A 23,006-nucleotide genomic window follows, 5' to 3' on the forward strand; every position below is an offset into this window, starting at 1 on the left:
TCCCCACACACTGAAACAGCTTCCCCACACACTGAAACCCCTTCCCCACACAGTGAAAAAACTTCCCCATACTCTGAAACACCTTCCCCAAACACTGAAACACATTCACCACACACTGAAACCCCTTCTGCACACACTGAAACAAATCCTCACACACTGAAACACCTCCCACACAAACTGAAACCCCTTCCCCACAAACACTGAAACATCTTACCCACATACTGAAACACCTTCCCCACACACTGAAATACCATCCCCACACACTGAAACACCTTCCCCACACACTGAAACACCTTCCCCACAAACACTGAAACATCTTCCCCACACACTGAAACACCTTCCCCCCACACTGAAATACCATCCCCACACACTGAAACACCTTCCCCACACAATGAAACACCTTCCCCACATACTGAAATACCATCCCCACACAGTGAAACACCTTTCCTATACACTGAAACCCCTTGCCCAGACACTGGAACCCTTCCCCACACACTGAAACACATTCCCCACACACTGAAATACCATCCCCACACTCTGAAACACCTTTGCCACACACTGAAACCCCTTCCCCAGACACTGGAACCCTTCCCCACACACTGAAACATCATCCCCACACACTGAAACAGCTTCCCCACACACTGAAACCCCTTCCCCACACACTGAAACAACTTCCCAATACTCTGAAACACCTTCCCCACACACTGAAACACAGTCACCACACACTGAAACCCTTTCCGCACACACTGAAACAAATCCTCACACACTGAAACACCTCCCACATAAACTGAAACCCCTTCCCCACAAACACTGAAACATCTTACCCACATACTGAAATCCTTACCCACACACTGAAACCCCTTCCCCACACACTGCAAACCTTCCCCACACACTGATACCCCTTCCCCACACACTGAAACACCTTCCCCACACACTGAAACACCTTACCCACACACTGAAACACCTTCCCCACACATTGAAACACCTTCCCCACAAACACTGAAACATCTTCCCCACACACTGAAACACCTTCCCCCCACACTGAAATACCATCCCCACACACTGAAACACCTTACCCACACACTGAAACACCTTCCCCACATACTGAAATACCATCCCCACACAGTGAAACACCTTTCCCACACACTGAAACACCTTGCCCAGACACTGGAACCCTTCCCCACACACTGAAACACTTTCCCCAAACACTGAAACCCCTTCCTCACACACTGAAACAGCTTCCCTACACACTGAAACACCTTCCCCACACATTGAAACACCTTCCCCACACACTGAAACACCTTCCCCACACATTGAAACACCTTTCCAACACACTGAAAACCTTCACCACGTACTGAAGCCCCTTCCCCACACACTGAAACACATCCCACACACTGAAACCCCTTCCCCACACACTGAAACACCTTCCACACACACTGAAACACCTTCCTCACACAAACTGAAACCCCTTCCCCACACACTGGAACACCTTCCCCACAACTGAAACACCTTCCCCACACACTGATACACCTTCCTCACACACTGAATCCCCTTCCGCACACACTGAAACACCTTCCCCGCGCACTGAAACCCTTCCCCACACACTGAAACACCTTCCCCACACACTGAAACTCTACCACACACACTGAAACACCTTCCCCACACACTGAAACCCCTTCCCCACACACTAAAATCCCTTTCCCACACGCTGAAACACCTTCCCCACATACTGAAACCCCTTCCCCACACACGGAAACACATCCCCACACACTGAAACACGTTCCCCACTGACTGAAACCCCTTCCTCACAGACTGAAACCCTTCCCCAAACACTGAAACCAATTCACCACTCGTTCAAACACATTCCCCACACACTGAAACCCTTCCCCACACACTGAAACACATTCACCAGACACTGAAACCCCTTATACACACACTGAAACCCCTTCCGCACACAATGAAACACCTTCCCCACAGACTGAATCCCCTTCCCCACACACTGAAACCCCTTCCACACACATTGGAACACCTTCCCCACACACTGAATCACCTTCCCCACACACTGAAACACCTTCCCCGCTCACTGAAACCCCTTCCCCACACATTGAATCCACTTCCGCACACAGTGATACCCTTCCGCACACACTGAAACCCCTTCCCCACAAACTGAAACCCCTTCCCCACACACTGAAAAACATCCCCACAAAATGAAAACCCTTCCCCACACACATAAACCCCTTCCCCCGGCATTGAAATCCCTTCCCCCCACACTGAAACCCTTCCCCACACTCTGAAACACCTTCCCCACACGAAGAAACACCTTCCCCACACACTGAAACGCATCCCCACAAACTGAAACACCTTCCCCACATACTGAAACAGCTTCCCCACACACTGAAACCCTTCCCCACGCACGGAAACACATCCCGACACACTGAAGCACATCCCCACGCACTGAAACTCCTTCCCCATACACTGAAACCCCTAACCCACATACTGAAACACCTTCCCCATACACTGAAACACCTTCCCCACACACTGAAATCCCTTCCCCACACACTGAAACACTTCCCCACACTGTGAAACCACTTCCCCACCCATTGAAACACCTTCCCCACACACTGAAACCCCTTCACCACACACTTGAACACCTTCCCCACACACTGAAACCCCTTCTGCACACACTGAAACACCTTCTCCACACACTGAAACCCATTCCGCACACACGGAAACACCTTCCCCACACACTGAAACCCTTCCCCACACACTGAAACACCTTCTCCACACACTGAAACACTTCCCCACACACTGAAACGCCTTCCCCACACACTGAAACCCCTTCCTCACACATTGACACACCTTCCCCATATACTGAAACCCCTTCCCCACATACTGAAACCCCATCCCCACACACGGAAACACATCCCCACACACTGAAACTCATTCCCCACACACTGAAACCCCTTCCCCACAGTCTGAAACACTTCCCCAAACCCTGAAACCCATTGACCACACACTGAAACACATTCCCCACACACTGAAAAACATCCCCACAAATTGAAACCCCTTCCCCACACACTGAAACCCCTTCCGCCGACACTGAAACACCTTCCCCCCAAACTGAAACCCTTCCCCACACTCTGAAACCCCTTCCCCACACACTGAAACCCCTTCTGCATACACTGAAACCCATCCCCACACACTGAAACACCTTCCCCGCACACTGAAACACCTTCCCCAGTAACTGAAACACCTTCGCCACTCACTTAAACCCCTTCCCACTAACTGAAACCCATCCCCTAACACTGAAACCCATATCCACACATTGAAACCCCTTCCCCACACAATGAAACCCCTTCCCCACACACTGAAACCCCTTCCTCATACGCTGAAACCCATCCCCACACTCTGAAACCCCTTCCCCACTCACTGAAACCCATTCCCCACACACTGAAAGCCCTTCCGCACAAACTGAAACACCTTCCCCACACACTGAAACCCCTTCACCACACACTTGAACACCTTCCCCACACACTGAAACCCCTTCTGCACACACTGAAACACCTTCTCCACACACTGAAACCCATTCCGCACACACGGAAACACCTTCCCCACACACTGAAACCCTTCCCCACACACTGAAACACCTTCTCCACACACTGAAACACTTCCCCACACACTGAAACGCCTTCCCCACACACTGAAACCCCTTTCCCCGACACTGAAATCCCTTCCCCACACACTGTAACCCTTCCCCACACTCTGAAACCCCTTCCCCACACAATGAAACCCCTTCCCCACACCCTGAAACACATCCCCACAAACTGAAACACCATCCCCACGCACTGAAACCCATCCCCACACACTGAAACAGCTTCCGAACTCAATGAAACCCTTCCCCACACACTGAAACACATCCCCACACACTGAAGCACATCCCCAGGCACTGAAACACCTTCCCCCACACACTGAATCCCCTTCCCCACACACTGTAACACCATCCCTACACACCGAAACACCTTCCCCACACACTGAAATCCCTTCCCCACACACTGAAACCCTTCCCCACACTGTGAAACCCCTACCCCACCCACTGAAACACCTTCCCCACACACTGAAACCCCTTCATCAAGTACTGAAAGACCTTCCCCACACACTGAAACCGCTTCTGCATACACTGAAACACCATCCCCACACACTGAAACCCCTTCCGCAACCACTAAAACATCTTCCCCACTCACTGAAACCCTTCCCCTACACTGAAACACCTTCTCCACACACTGAAACCCGTTCCCCACACACTGAAACACCATCCCCACATACTGAAACCACATCCCCACACACGGAAACACATCTCCACACACTGAAACACATTCCCCACACACTGAATCCCCTTCCCCACAGACTGACACCCTTCCCCAAACACTGAAACCCGTTCACCTCACACTGAAACACATTCCCCACACACTGAAACCCTTCCCCACACACTGAAACACATTCCCCAAAGCCTCAAACCCATTGACCACACACTGAAACACATTCCCCACACACTGAAACCCTTGCCCACACACAGAAACACCTTCCCCACACAATGAACCCCCTTCCCCCACACTGAAACCCCTTCCCCACACACTGAAAAACATCCCCACAAATTGAAACCCCTTCCCCACACACTGAAACCTCCTCTGCATACACTAAAACCCATCCCCACACTCTGAAACCCCTTCCCCACTCACTGAAACACCTTCCCCACACACTGAAACACCTTCCCCACTAACTGAAACACCTTCGCCACTCACTGAAACCCCTTCCCACTCACTGAAACCCATCCCCTTACACTGAAAACCATATCCACACACTGAAACCCCTTCCCCGCACACTGAAACCCCTTCCCCACACAGTGAAACCCCTTCCCCATACACTGAAACCTCTTTCCCTCAAACTGAAACACCTTCCCCACACCCTGAAACACCTTCCCCACACATTGAAACCCCTTCCGCACACGCTGAAACCCATCCACACACACTGACACCCGTCCCCACACACTGAAACCCATCCCCACACTGTGAAACACCTCCCGCAGACCCTGAAACCCTTCCCCACACACTGAAACACATCCCCACACACTGAAGCACATCCCCACGCACTGAAACCACTTCCCCACACACTGAAACACCTTCCCCACACACTGAAACCACTTCCCCACACACTGAAACACCTTCCCCACACACTGAAACACCTTCCGCACACACTAAAACCCATCCCCACACACTGAAACCCCTTCACACTCACTGAAACCCATCCCCACACACTGAAACACTTCCCCACACACTGGAACCCCTTCCCCACACTCTGAAACACCTTCTGCACACACTGAAACACATCCTCACACAATGAAACACATTCCGCACTCACTGAAACTCCTTCCCCACAAACACTGAAACACCTTTGCCACACACTGAAACCCCTTCCCCAGACACTGGAACCTTTCCCCACACACTGAAACCTCATCCCCACACACTGAAACAGCTTCCCCACACACTGAAACCCCTTCCCCACACAGTGAAAAAACTTCCCCATACTCTGAAACACCTTCCCCAACCACTGAAACACATTCACCACACACTGAAACCCCTTCTGCACACACTGAAACAAATCCTCACACACTGAAACACCTCCCACACAAACTGAAACCCCTTCCCCACAAACACTGAAACATCTTACCCACATACTGAAACACCTTCCCCACACACTGAAATACCATCCCCACACACTGAAACACCTTCCCCACACACTGAAACACCTTCCCCACAAACACTGAAACATCTTCCCCACACACTGAAACACCTTCCCCCCACACTGAAATACCATCCCCACACACTGAAACACCTTCCCCACACAATGAAACACCTTCCCCACATACTGAAATACCATCCCCACACAGTGAAACACCTTTCCTATACACTGAAACCCCTTGCCCAGACACTGGAACCCTTCCCCACACACTGAAACACATTCCCCACACACTGAAATACCATCCCCACACTCTGAAACACCTTTGCCACACACTGAAACCCCTTCCCCAGACACTGGAACCCTTCCCCACACACTGAAACATCATCCCCACACACTGAAACAGCTTCCCCACACACTGAAGCCCCTTCCCCACACACTGAAACAACTTCCCAATACTCTGAAACACCTTCCCCACACACTGAAACACATTCACCACACACTGAAACCCTTTCCGCACACACTGAAACAAATCCTCACACACTGAAACACCTCCCACATAAACTGAAACCCCTTCCCCACAAACACTGAAACATCTTACCCACATACTGAAATCCTTACCCACACACTGAAACCCCTTCCCCACACACTGCAAACCTTCCCCACACACTGATACCCCTTCCCCACACACTGAAACACCTTCCCCACACACTGAAACACCTTACCCACACACTGAAACACCTTCCCCACACATTGAAACACCTTCCCCACAAACACTGAAACATCTTCCCCACACACTGAAACACCTTCCCCCCACACTGAAATCCCATCCCCACACACTGAAACACCTTACCCACACACTGAAACACCTTCCCCACATACTGAAATACCATCCCCACACAGTGAAACACCTTTCCCACACACTGAAACACCTTGCCCAGACACTGGAACCCTTCCCCACACACTGAAACACTTTCCCCAAACACTGAAACCCCTTCCTCACACACTGAAACAGCTTCCCTACACACTGAAACACCTTCCCCACACATTGAAACACCTTCCCCACACACTGAAACACCTTCCCCACACATTGAAACACCTTTCCAACACACTGAAAACCTTCACCACGTACTGAAGCCCCTTCCCCACACACTGAAACACATCCCACACACTGAAACCCCTTCCCCACACACTGAAACACCTTCCACACACACTGAAACACCTTCCTCACACAAACTGAAACCCCTTCCCCACACACTGGAACACCTTCCCCACAACTGAAACACCTTCCCCACACACTGATACACCTTCCTCACACACTGAATCCCCTTCCGCACACACTGAAACACCTTCCCCGCGCACTGAAACCCTTCCCCACACACTGAAACACCTTCCCCACACACTGAAACTCTTCCACACACACTGAAACACCTTCCCCACACACTGAAACCCCTTCCCCACACACTAAAATCCCTTTCCCACACGCTGAAACACCTTCCCCACATACTGAAACCCCTTCCCCACACACGGAAACACATCCCCACACACTGAAACACGTTCCCCACTGACAGAAACCCCTTCCTCACAGACAGAAACCCTTCCCCAAACACTGAAACCAATTCACCACTCGTTCAAACACATTCCCCACACACTGAAACCCCTTCCGCACACAATGAAACACCTTCCCCACAGACTGAATCCCCTTCCCCACACACTGAAACCCCTTCCACACACATTGGAACACCTTCCCCACACACTGAATCACCTTCCCCACACACTGAAACACCTTCCCCGCTCACTGCAACCCCTTCCCCACACATTGAATCCACTTCCGCACACAGTGATACACTTCCCCACACACTGAAACCCCTTCCCCACACACTGAAACCCCTTCCCCACACACTGAAAAACATCCCCACAAAATGAAAACCCTTCCCCACACACATAAACCCCTTCCCCCGGCATTGAAATCCCTTCCCCCCACACTGAAACCCTTCCCCACACTCTGAAACACCTTCCCCACACGAAGAAACACCTTCCCCACACACTGAAACGCATCCCCACAAACTGAAACACCTTCCCCACATACTGAAACAGCTTCCCCACACACTGAAACCCTTCCCCACGCACGGAAACACATCCCGACACACTGAAGCACATCCCCACGCACTGAAACTCCTTCCCCATACACTGAAACCCCTAACCCACATACTGAAACACCTTCCCCATACACTGAAACACCTTCCCCACACACTGAAATCCCTTCCCCACACACTGAAACACTTCCCCACACTGTGAAACCACTTCCCCACCCATTGAAACACCTTCCCCACACACTGAAACCCCTTCACCACACACTTGAACACCTTCCCCACACACTGAAACCCCTTCTGCACACACTGAAACACCTTCTCCACACACTGAATCCCATTCCGCACACACGGAAACACCTTCCCCACACACTGAAACCCTTCCCACACACTGAAACACCTTCTCCACACACTGAAACACTTCCCCACACACTGAAACGCCTTCCCCACACACTGAAACCCCTTCCTCACACATTGACACACCTTCCCCATATACTGAAACCCCTTCCCCACATACTGAAACCCCATCCCCACACACAGAAACACATCCCCACACACTGAAACTCATTCCCCACACACTGAAACCCCTTCCCCACAGTCTGAAACACTTCCCCAAACCCTGAAACCCATTGACCACACACTGAAACACATTCCCCACACACTGAAAAACATCCCCACAAATTGAAACCCCTTCCCCACACACTGAAACCCCTTCCGCCGACACTGAAACACCTTCCCCCAAACTGAAACCCTTCCCCACACTCTGAAACCCCTTCCCCACACACTGAAACCCCTTCTGCATACACTGAAACCCATCCCCACACACTGAAACACCTTCCCGGCACACTGAAACACCTTCCCCAGTAACTGAAACACCTTCGCCACTCACTTAAACCCCTTCCCACTAACTGAAACCCATCCCCTAACACTGAAACCCATATCCACACACTGAAACCCCTTCCCCACACAATGAAACCCCTTCCCCACACACTGAAACCCCTTCCTCATACGCTGAAACCCATCCCCACACTCTGAAACCCCTTCCCCACTCACTGAAACACATTCCCCACACACTGAAAGCCCTTCCGCACAAACTGAAACACCTTCCCCACACCCTGAAACCCCTTCCCGCTCACTGAAACCCATCCCCACACACTGAAACCGCTTTTCCCGACACTGAAATCCCTTCCCCATACACTGTAACCCGACCCCACACACTGAATCCCGTCCCCACGCACGGAAACACATCCCCACACACTGAAGCACATCCCCACGCACTGAAACTCCTTCCCCATACACTGAAACCCCTAACCCACAGACTGAAACACCTTCCCCATACACTGAAACACCTTCCCCACACACTGAAATCCCTTCCCCACACACTGAAACCCTTCCGCACACTGTGAAACCACTACCCCACCCATTGAAACACCTTCCCCACACACTGAAACCCCTTCACCACACACTTAAACACCTTCCCCACACACTGAAACCCCTTCTGCACACACTGAAACACGTTCTCTACACACTGAAACCCATTCCACACACACGGAAACACCTTCCCCACACACTGAAACCCTTCCCCACACACTGAAACACCTTCTACACACACTGAAACACTTCCCCACACGCTGAAACGCCTTCCCCACACACTGAAACCCCTTCCTCACACATTGAGACACCTTCCCCATATACTGAAACCCCTTCCCCACATACTGAAACCCCATCCCCACACACGGAAACAGATCCCCACACACTGAAACTCATTCCCCACACACTGAAACCCCTTCCCCACAGTCTGAAACACTTCCCCAAACCCTGAAACCCATTGACCACACACTGAAACCCATTCCCCACACACTGAAACCCTTGCCCACACACTGAAACACCCTCCCCACACACTGAAACCCCTTCCCCCACACTGAAACCCCTTCCCCACACGCTGAAACCCCTTCCGCCGACACTGAAACACCTTCCCCCCAAACTGAAACCCTTCCCCACACTCTGAAACCTCTTCCCCACACACTGAAACCCCTTCTGCATACACTGAAACCCATCCCCACACTCTGAAACCCCTTCCCCACACACTGAAACACCTTCCCCACACACTGAAACACCTTCCCCAAAAACTGAAACACCTTCGCCACTCACTGAAACCCCTTCCTACTCACTCAAACCCATCCCCTAACACTGAAACCCATATCCACACACTGAAACCCCTTACCCACAAACTGAAACACCTTCCCCACACCCGGAAACCCCTTCCCGCTCATTGAAACCCATCCCCACACACTGAAACACATTCCGCACACACGGAAACACCTTCCCCACACACTGAAACCCTTCCCCACACACTGAAACACCTTCTCCACACACTGAAACACTTCCCCACACACTGAAACGCCTTCCCCACACACTGAAACCCCTTCCCCCGACACTGAAATCCCTTCCCCACACACTGTAACCCTTCCCCACACTCTGAAACCCCTTCCCCACACAATGAAACCCCTTCCCCACACCCTGAAACACATCCCCACAAACTGAAACACCATCCCCACACACTGAAACCCATCCCCACACACTGAAACAGCTTCTGAACTCAATGAAACCCTTCCCCACACACTGAAACACATCCCCACACACTGAAGCACATCCCCAGGCACTGAAACACCTTCCCCCACACACTGAATCCCCTTCCCCACACACTGTAACACCTTCCCTACACACCGAAACACCTTCCCCACACACTGAAATCCCTTCCCCACACACTGAAACCCTTCCCCACACTGTGAAACCCCTACCCCACCCACTGAAACACCTTCCCCACACACTGAAACCCCTTCATCAAGTACTGAAAGACCTTCCCCACACACTGAAACCGCTTCTGCATACACTGAAACACCATCCCCACACACTGAAACCCCTTCCGCAACCACTAAAACACCTTCCCCACTCACTGAAACCCTTCCCCTACACTGAAACACCTTCTCCACACACTGAAACCCGTTCCCCACACACTGAAACACCATCCCCACATACTGAAACCACATCCCCACACACGGAAACACATCTCCACACACTGAAACACATTCCCCACACACTGAATCCCCTTCCCCACAGACTGACACCCTTCCCCAAACACTGAAACCCGTTCACCTCACACTGAAACACATTCCCCACACACTGAAACCCTTCCCCACACACTGAAACACATTCCCCAAAGCCTCAAACCCATTGACCACACACTGAAACACATTCCCCACACACTGAAACCCTTGCCCACACACTGAAACACCTTCCCCACACAATGAACCCCCTTCCCCCACACTGAAACCCCTTCCCCACACACTGAAAAACATCCCCACAAATTGAAACCCCTTCCCCACACACTGAAACCTCCTCTGCATACACTGAAACCCATCCCCACACTCTGAAACCCCTTCCCCACTCACTGAAACACCTTCCCCACACACTGAAACACCTTCCCCACTAACTGAAACACCTTCGCCACTCACTGAAACCCCTTCCCACTCACTGAAACCCATCCCCTTACACTGAAAACCATATCCACACACTGAAACCCCTTCCCCGCACACTGAAACCCCTTCCCCACACAGTGAAACCCCTTCCCCATACACTGAAACCTCTTTCCCTCAAACTGAAACACCTTCCCCACACCCTGAAACACCTTCCCCACACATTGAAACCCCTTCCGCACACGCTGAAACCCATCCACACACACTGACACCCGTCCCCACACACTGAAACCCATCCCCACACTGTGAAACACCTCCCGCAGACCCTGAAACCCTTCCCCACACACTGAAACACATCCCCACACACTGAAGCACATCCCCACGCACTGAAACCCCTTCCTGACACAATGAAACCCCTTCCCCACACACTGAAACACCTTCCCCACACACTGAAACCACTTCCCCACACACTGAAACACCTTCCTCACACACTGAAACACCTTCCGCACACACTAAAACCCATCCCCACACACTGAAACCCCTTCACACTCACTGAAACCCATCCCCACACACTGAAACACTTCCCCACACACTGGAACCCCTTCCCCACACTCTGAAACACCTTCTGCACACACTGAAACACATCCTCACACAATGAAACACATTCCGCACTCACTGAAACACCTTCCCCACAAACACTGAAACACCTTTGCCACACACTGAAACCCCTTCCCCAGACACTGGAACCTTTCCCCACACACTGAAACCTCATCCCCACACACTGAAACAGCTTCCCCACACACTGAAACCCCTTCCCCACACAGTGAAAAAACTTCCCCATACTCTGAAACACCTTCCCCAACCACTGAAACACATTCACCACACGCTGAAACCCCTTCTGCACACACTGAAACAAATCCTCACACACTGAAACACCTCCCACACAAACTGAAACCCTTTCCCCACAAACACTGAAACATCTTACCCACATACTTAAACACCTTCCCCACACACTGAAATACCATCCCCACACACTGAAACACCTTCCCCACACACTGAAACACCTTCCCCACAAACACTGAAACATCTTCCCCACACACTGAAACACCTTCCCCCCACACTGAAATACCATCCCCACACACTGAAACACCTTCCCCACACAATGAAACACCTTCCCCACATACTGAAATACCATCCCCACACAGTGAAACACCTTGCCTATACACTGAAACCCCTTGCCCAGACACTGGAACCCTTCCCCACACACTGAAACACATTCCCCACACACTGAAATACCATCCCCACACTCTGAAACACCTTTGCCACACACTGAAACCCCTTCCCCAGACACTGGAACCCTTCCCAACACACTGAAACATCATCCCCACACACTGAAACAGCTTCCCCACACACTGAAACCCCTTCCCCACACACTGAAACAACTTCCCAATACTCTGAAACACCTTCCCCACACACTGAAACACATTCACCACACACTGAAACCCTTTCCGCGCACACTGAAACAAATCCTCACACACTGAAACACCTCCCACATAAACTGAAACCCCTTCCCCACAAACACTGAAACATCTTACCCACATACTGAAATCCTTACCCACACACTGAAACCCCTTCCCCACACACTGCAAACCTTCCCCACACACTGATACCCCTTCCCCACACACTGAAACACCTTCCCCACACACTGAAACACCTTACCCACACACTGAAACACCTTCCCCACACATTGAAACACCTTCCCCACAAACACTGAAACATCTTCCCCACACACTGAAACACCTTCCCCCCACACTGAAATCCCATCCCCACACACTGAAACACCTTACCCACACACTGAAACACCTTCCCCACATACTGAAATACCATCCCCACCCAGTGAAACCCCTTTCCCACACACTGAAACACCTTGCCCAGACACTGGAACCCTTCCCCACACACTGAAACACTTTCCCCAAACACTGAAACCCCTTCCTCACACACTGAAACAGCTTCCCTACACACTGAAACACCTTCCCCACACATTGAAACACCTTCCCCACACACTGAACCACCTTCCCCACACATTGAAACACCTTTCCAACACACTGAAAACCTTCACCACGTACTGAAGCCCCTTCCCCACACACTGAAACACATCCCACACACTGAAACCCCTTCCCCACACACTGAAACACCTTCCACACACACTGAAACACCTTCCTCACACAAACTGAAACCCCTTCCCCACACACTGGAACACCTTCCCCACAACTGAAACACCTTCCCCACACACTGATACACCTTCCTCACACACTGAATCCCCTTCCGCACACACTGAAACACCTTCCCCGCGCACTGAAACCCTTCCCCACACACTGAAACACCTTCCCCACACACTGAAACTCTTCCACACACACTGAAACACCTTCCCCACACACTGAAACCCCTTCCCCACACACTAAAATCCCTTTCCCACACGCTGAAACACCTTCCCCACATACTGAAACCCCTTCCCCACACACGGAAACACATCCCCACACACTGAAACACGTTCCCCACTGACTGAAACCCCTTCCTCACAGACTGAAACCCTTCCCCAAACACTGAAACCAATTCACCACTCGTTCAAACACATTCCCCACACACTGAAACCCTTCCCCACACACTGAAACACATTCACCAGACACTGAAACCCCTTATACACACACTGAAACCCCTTCCGCACACAATGAAACACCTTCCCCACAGACTGAATCCCCTTCCCCACACACTGAAACCCCTTCCACACACATTGGAACACCTTCCCCACACACTGAATCACCTTCCCCACACACTGAAACACCTTCCCCGCTCACTGAAACCCCTTCCCCACACATTGAATCCACTTCCGCACACAGTGATACCCTTCCCCACACATTGAAACCCCTTCCCCACACACTGAAACCCCTTCCCCACACACTGAAAAACATCCCCACAAAATGAAAACCCTTCCCCACACACATAAACCCCTTCCCCCGGCATTGAAATCCCTTCCCCCCACACTGAAACCCTTCCCCACACTCTGAAACACCTTCCCCACACGAAGAAACACCTTCCCCACACACTGAAACGCATCCCCACAAACTGAAACACCTTCCCCACATACTGAAACAGCTTCCCCACACACTGAAACCCTTCCCCACGCACGGAAACACATCCCGACACACTGAAGCACATCCCCACGCACTGAAACTCCTTCCCCATACACTGAAACCCCTAACCCACATACTGAAACACCTTCCCCATACACTGAAACACCTTCCCCACACACTGAAATCCCTTCCCCACACACTGAAACACTTCCCCACACTGTGAAACCACTTCCCCACCCATTGAAACACCTTCCCCACACACTGAAACCCCTTCACCACACACTTGAACACCTTCCCCACACACTGAAACCCCTTCTGCACACACTGAAACACGTTCTCCACACACTGAAACCCATTCCGCACACACGGAAACACCTTCCCCACACACTGAAACCCTTCCCCACACACTGAAACACCTTCTCCACACACTGAAACACTTCCCCACACACTGAAACGCCTTCCCCACACACTGAAACCCCTTCCTCACACATTGACACACCTTCCCCATATACTGAAACCCCTTCCCCACATACTGAAACCCCATCCCCACACACGGAAACACATCCCCACACACTGAAACTCATTCCCCACACACTGAAACCCCTTCCCCACAGTCTGAAACACTTCCCCAAACCCTGAAACCCATTGACCACACACTGAAACACATTCCCCACACACTGAAAAACATCCCCACAAATTGAAACCCCTTCCCCACACACTGAAACCCCTTCCGCCGACACTGAAACACCTTCCCCCCAAACTGAAACCCTTCCCCACACTCTGAAACCCCTTCCCCACACACTGAAACCCCTTCTGCATACACTGAAACCCATCCCCACACACTGAAACACCTTCCCCGCACACTGAAACACCTTCCCCAGTAACTGAAACACCTTCGCCACTCACTTAAACCCCTTCCCACTAACTGAAACCCATCCCCTAACACTGAAACCCATATCCACACACTGAAACCCCTTCCCCACACAATGAAACCCCTTCCCCACACACTGAAACCCCTTCCTCATACGCTGAAACCCATCCCCACACTCTGAAACCCCTTCCCCACTCACTGAAACACATTCCCCACACACTGAAAGCCCTTCCGCACAAACTGAAACACCTTCCCCACACCCTGAAACCCCTTCCCGCTCACTGAAACCCATCCCCACACACTGAAACCGCTTTTCCCGACACTGAAATCCCTTCCCCATACACTGTAACCCGACCCCACACACTGAATCCCGTCCCCACGCACGGAAACACATCCCCACACACTGAAGCACATCCCCACGCACTGAAACTCCTTCCCCATACACTGAAACCCCTAACCCACAGACTGAAACACCTTCCCCATACACTGAAACACATTCCCCACACACTGAAATCCCTTCCCCACACACTGAAACCCTTCCGCACACTGTGAAACCACTACCCCACCCATTGAAACACCTTCCCCACACACTGAAACCCCTTCACCACACACTTAAACACCTTCCCCACACACTGAAACCCCTTCTGCACACACTGAAACACGTTCTCCACACACTGAAACCCATTCCACACACACGGAAACACCTTCCCCACACACTGAAACCCTTCCCCACACACTGAAACACCTTCTACACACACTGAAACACTTCCCCACACGCTGAAACGCCTTCCCCACACACTGAAACCCCTTCCTCACACATTGAGACACCTTCCCCATATACTGAAACCCCTTCCCCACATACTGAAACCCCATCCCCACACACGGAAACAGATCCCCACACACTGAAACTCATTCCCCACACACTGAAACCCCTTCCCCACAGTCTGAAACACTTCCCCAAACCCTGAAACCCATTGACCACACACTGAAACACATTCCCCACACACTGAAACCCTTGCCCACACACTGAAACACCCTCCCCACACACTGAAACCCCTTCCCCCACACTGAAACCCCTTCCCCACACGCTGAAACCCCTTCCGCCGACACTGAAACACCTTCCCCCCAAACTGAAACCCTTCCCCACACTCTGAAACCTCTTCCCCACACACTGAAACCCCTTCTGCATACACTGAAACCCATCCCCACACTCTGAAACCCCTTCCCCACACACTGAAACACCTTCCCCATACACTGAAACCCCTAACCCACAGACTGAAACACCTTCCCCATACACTGAAACACCTTCCCCACACACTGAAATCCCTTCCCCACACACTGAAACCCTTCCGCACACTGTGAAACCACTACCCCACCCATTGAAACACCTTCCCCACACACTGAAACCCCTTCACCACACACTTAAACACCTTCCCCACACACTGAAACCCCTTCTGCACACACTGAAACGCCTTCCCCACACACTGAAACCCCTTCCTCACACATTGACACACCTTCCCCATATACTGAAACCCCTTCCCCACATACTGAAACCCCATCCCCACACACGGAAACACATCCCCACACACTGAAACTCATTCCCCACACACTGAAACCCCTTCCCCACAGTCTGAAACACTTCCCCAAACCCTGAAACCCATTGACCACACACTGAAACACATTCCCCACACACTGAAAAACATCCCCACAAATTGAAACCCCTTCCCCACACACTGAAACCCCTTCCGCCGACACTGAAACACCTTCCCCCCAAACTGAAACCCTTCCCCACACTCTGAAACCCCTTCCCCACACACTGAAACCCCTTCTGCATACACTGAAACCCATCCCCACACACTGAAACACCTTCCCCGCACACTGAAACACCTTCCCCAGTAACTGAAACACCTTCGCCACTCACTTAAACCCCTTCCCACTAACTGAAACCCATCCCCTAACACTGAAACCCATATCCACACACTGAAACCCCTTCCCCACACAATGAAACCCCTTCCCCACACACTGAAACCCCTTCCTCATACGCTGAAACCCATCCCCACACTCTGAAACCCCTTCCCCACTCACTGAAACACATTCCCCACACACTGAAAGCCCTTCCGCACAAACTGAAACACCTTCCCCACACCCTGAAACCCCTTCCCGCTCACTGAAACCCATCCCCACACACTGAAACCGCTTTTCCCGACACTGAAATCCCTTCCCCATACACTGTAACCCGACCCCACACACTGAATCCCGTCCCCACGCACGGAAACACATCCCCACACACTGAAGCACATCCCCACGCACTGAAACTCCTTCCCCATACACTGAAACCCCTAACCCACAGACTGAAACACCTTCCCCATACACTGAAACACATTCCCCACACACTGAAATCCCTTCCCCACACACTGAAGCCCTTCCGCACACTGTGAAACCACTACCCCACCCATTGAAACACCTTCCCCACACACTGAAACCCCTTCACCACACACTTAAACACCTTCCCCACACACTGAAACCCCTTCTGCACACACTGAAACACGTTCTCCACACACTGAAACCCATTCCACACACACGGAAACACCTTCCCCACACACTGAAACCCTTCCCCACACACTGAAACACCTTCTACACACACTGAAACACTTCCCCACACGCTGAAACGCCTTCCCCACACACTGAAACCCCTTCCTCACACATTGAGACACCTTCCCCATATACTGAAACCCCTTCCCCACATACTGAAACCCCATCCCCACACACGGAAACAGATCCCCACACACTGAAACTCATTCCCCACACACTGAAACCCCTTCCCCACAGTCTGAAACACTTCCCCAAACCCTGAAACCCATTGACCACACACTGAAACACATTCCCCACACACTGAAACCCTTGCCCACACACTGAAACACCCTCCCCACACACTGAAACCCCTTCCCCCACACTGAAACCCCTTCCCCACACGCTGAAACCCCTTCCGCCGACACTGAAACACCTTCCCCCCAAACTGAAACCCTTCCCCACACTCTGAAACCTCTTCCCCACACACTGAAACCCCTTCTGCATACACTGAAACCCATCCCCACACTCTGAAACCCCATCCCCACACACTGAAACACCTTCCCCATACACTGAAACCCCTAACCCACAGACTGAAACACCTTCCCCATACACTGAAACACCTTCCCCACACACTGAAATCCCTTCCCCACACACTGAAACCCTTCCGCACACTGTGAAACCACTACCCCACCCATTGAAACACCTTCCCCACACACTGAAACCCCTTCACCACACACTTAAACACCTTCCCCACACACTGAAACCCCTTCTGCACACACTGAAACACGTTCTCCACACACTGAAACCCATTCCACACACACGGAAACACCTTCCCCACACACTGAAACCCTTCCCCACACACTGAAACACCTTCTACACACACTGAAACACTTCCCCACACGCTGAAACGCCTTCCCCACACACTGAAACCCCTTCCTCACACATTGAGACACCTTCCCCATATACTGAAACCCCTTCCCCACATACTGAAACCCCATCCCCACACACGGAAACAGATCCCCACACACTGAAACTCATTCCCCACACACTGAAACCCCTTCCCCACAGTCTGAAACACTTCCCCAAACCCTGAAACCCATTGACCACACACTGAAACACATTCCCCACACACTGAACCCCTTGCCCACACACTGAAACACCCTCCCCACACACTGAAACCCCTTCCCCCACACTGAAACCCCTTCTCCACACGCTGAAACCCCTTCCGCCGACACTGAAACACCTTCCCCCAAACTGAAACCCTTCCCCACACTCTGAAACCTCTTCCCCACACACTGAAACCCCTTCTGCATACACTGAAACCCATCCCCACACTCTGAAACCCCTTCCCCACACACTGAAACACCTTCCCCACACACTGAAACACCTTCCCCAAAAACTGAAACACCTTCGCCACTCACTGAAACCCCTTCCTACTCACTCAAACCCATCCCCTAACACTGAAACCCATATCCACACACTGAAACCCCTTACCCACAAACTGAAACAACTTCCCCACACCCGGAAACCCCTTCCCGCTCACTGAAACCCATCCCCACACACTGAAACACATCCCCACACACTGAATCCCCTTCCCCACACACTGAAACCCCTTCCTCACACCCTGAAACACATCCCCACATACTGAAACCACATCCCCACACACGGAAACACATCTCCACACACTGAAACACATTCCCCACACACTGAATCCCCTTCCCCACAGACTGACACCCTTCCCCAAACACTGAAACCCGTTCACCTCACACTGAAACACATTCCCCACACACTGAAACCCTTCCCCACACACTGAAACACATTCCCCAAAGCCTCAAACCCATTGACCACACACTGAAACACATTCCCCACACACTGAAACCCTTGCCCACACACTGAAACACCTTCCCCACACAATGAACCCCCTTCCCCCACACTGAAACCCCTTCCCCACACACTGAAAAACATCCCCACAAATTGAAACCCCTTCCCCACACACTGAAACCTCCTCTGCATACACTGAAACCCATCCCCACACTCTGAAACCCCTTCCCCACTCACTGAAACACCTTCCCCACACACTGAAACACCTTCCCCACTAACTGAAACACCTTCGCCACTCACTGAAACCCCTTCCCACTCACTGAAACCCATCCCCTTACACTGAAAACCATATCCACACACTGAAACCCCTTCCCCACACACTGAAACCCCTTCCCCACACAGTGAAACCCCTTCCCCATACACTGAAACCTCTTTCCCTCAAACTGAAACACCTTCCCCACACCCTGAAACACCTTCCCCACACATTGAAACCCCTTCCGCACACGCTGAAACCCATCCACACACACTGACACCCGTCCCCACACACTGAAACCCATCCCCACACTGTGAAACACCTCCCGCAGACCCTGAAACCCTTCCCCACACACTGAAACACATCCCCACACACTGAAGCACATCCCCACGCACTGAAACCCCTTCCTGACACAATGAAACCCCTTCCCCACACACTGAAACACCTTCCCCACACACTGAAACCACTTCCCCACACACTGAAACACCTTCCCCACACACTGAAACACCTTCCGCACACACTAAAACCCATCCCCACACACTGAAACCCCTTCACACTCACTGAAACCCATCCCCACACACTGAAACACTTCCCCACACACTGGAACCCCTTCCCCACACTCTGAAACACCTTCTGCACACACTGAAACACATCCTCACACAATGAAACACATTCCGCACTCACTGAAACACCTTCCCCACAAACACTGAAATACCTTTGCCACACACTGAAACCCCTTCCCCAGACACTGGAACCTTTCCCCACACACTGAAACCTCATCCCCACACACTGAAACAGCTTCCCCACACACTGAAACCCCTTCCCCACACAGTGAAAAAACTTCCCCATACTCTGAAACACCTTCCCCAAACACTGAAACACATTCACCACACACTGAAACCCCTTCTGCACACACTGAAACAAATCCTCACACACTGAAACACCTCCCACACAAACTGAAACCCCTTCCCCACAAACACTGAAACATCTTACCCACATACTGAAACACCTTCCCCACACACTGAAATACCATCCCCACACACTGAAACACCTTCCCCACACACTGAAACACCTTCCCCACAAACACTGAAACATCTTCCCCACACACTGAAACACCTTCCCCCCACACTGAAATACCATCCCCACACACTGAAACACCTTCCCCACACAATGAAACACCTTCCCCACATACTGAAATACCATCCCCACACAGTGAAACACCTTTCCTACACACTGAAACCCCTTGCCCAGACACTGGAACCCTTCCCCACACACTGAAATACATTCCCCACACACTGAAATACCATCCCCACACTCTGAAACACCTTTGCCACACACTGAAACCCCTTCCCCAGACACTGGAACCCTTCCCCACACACTGAAACATCATCCCCACACACTGAAACAGCTTCCCCACACACTGAAACCCCTTCCCCACACACTGAAACAACTTCCCAATGCTCTGAAACACCTTCCCCACACACTGAAACACATTCACCACACACTGAAACCCTTTCTGCACACACTGAAACAAATCCTCACACACTGAAACACCTCCCACATAAACTGAAACCCCTTCCCCACAAACACTGAAACATCTTACCCACATACTGAAATCCTTACCCACACACTGAAACCCCTTCCCCACACACTGCAAACCTTCCCCACACACTGATACCCCTTCCCCACACACTGAAACACCTTCCCCACACACTGAAACACCTTACCCACACACTGAAACACCTTCCCCACACATTGAAACACCTTCCCCACAAACACTGAAACATCTTCCCCACACACTGAAACACCTTCCCCCCACACTGAAATACCATCCCCACACACTGAAACACCTTACCTACACACTGAAACACCTTCCCCACATACTGAAATACCATCCCCACACAGTGAAACACCTTTCCCACACACTGAAACACCTTGCCCAGACACTGGAACCCTTCCCCACACACTGAAACACTTTCCCCAAACACTGAAACCCCTTCCTCACACACTGAAACAGCTTCCCTACACACTGAAACACCTTCCCCACACATTGAAACACCTTCCCCACACACTGAAACACCTTCCCCACACATTGAAACACCTTTCCAACACACTGAAAACCTTCACCACGTACTGAAGCCCCTTCCCCACACACTGAAACACATCCCACACACTGAAACCCCTTCCCCACACACTGAAACACCTTCCACACACACTGAAACACCTTCCTCACACAAACTGAAACCCCTTCCCCACACACTGGAACACCTTCCCCACAACTGAAACACCTTCCCCACACACTGATACACCTTCCTCACACACTGAATCCCCTTCCGCACACACTGAAACACCTTCCCCGCGCACTGAAACCCTTCCCCACACACTGAAACACCTTCCCCACACACTGAAACTCTTCCACACACACTGAAACACCTTCCCCACACACTGAAACCCCTTCCCCACACACTAAAATCCCTTTCCCACACGCTGAAACACCTTCCCCACATACTGAAACCCCTTCCCCACACACGGAAACACATCCCCACACACTGAAACACGTTCCCCACTGACTGAAACCCCTTCCTCACAGACTGAAACCCTTCCCCAAACACTGAAACCAATTTACCACTCGTTCAAACACATTCCCCACACACTGAAACCCTTCCCCACACACTGAAACACATTCACCAGACACTGAAACCCCTTATACACACACTGAAACCCCTTCCGCACACAATGAAACACCTTCCCCACAGACTGAATCCCCTTCCCCACACAATGAAACCCCTTCCACACACATTGGAACACCTTCCCCACACACTGAATCACCTTCCCCACACACTGAAACACCTTCCCCGCTCACTGAAACCCCTTCCCCACACATTGAATCCACTTCCGCACACAGTGATACCCTTCCCCACACACTGAAACCCCTTCCCCACACACTGAAACCCCTTCCCCACACACTGAAAAACATCCCCACAAAATGAAAACCCTTCCCCACACACATAAACCCCTTCCCCCGGCATTGAAATCCCTTCCCCCCACACTGAAACCCTT

The sequence above is a fragment of the Heterodontus francisci genome, chromosome 11 (assembly GCF_036365525.1).
Source record: "Heterodontus francisci isolate sHetFra1 chromosome 11, sHetFra1.hap1, whole genome shotgun sequence".
In the NCBI taxonomy this organism is placed as follows: domain Eukaryota; kingdom Metazoa; phylum Chordata; class Chondrichthyes; order Heterodontiformes; family Heterodontidae; genus Heterodontus; species Heterodontus francisci.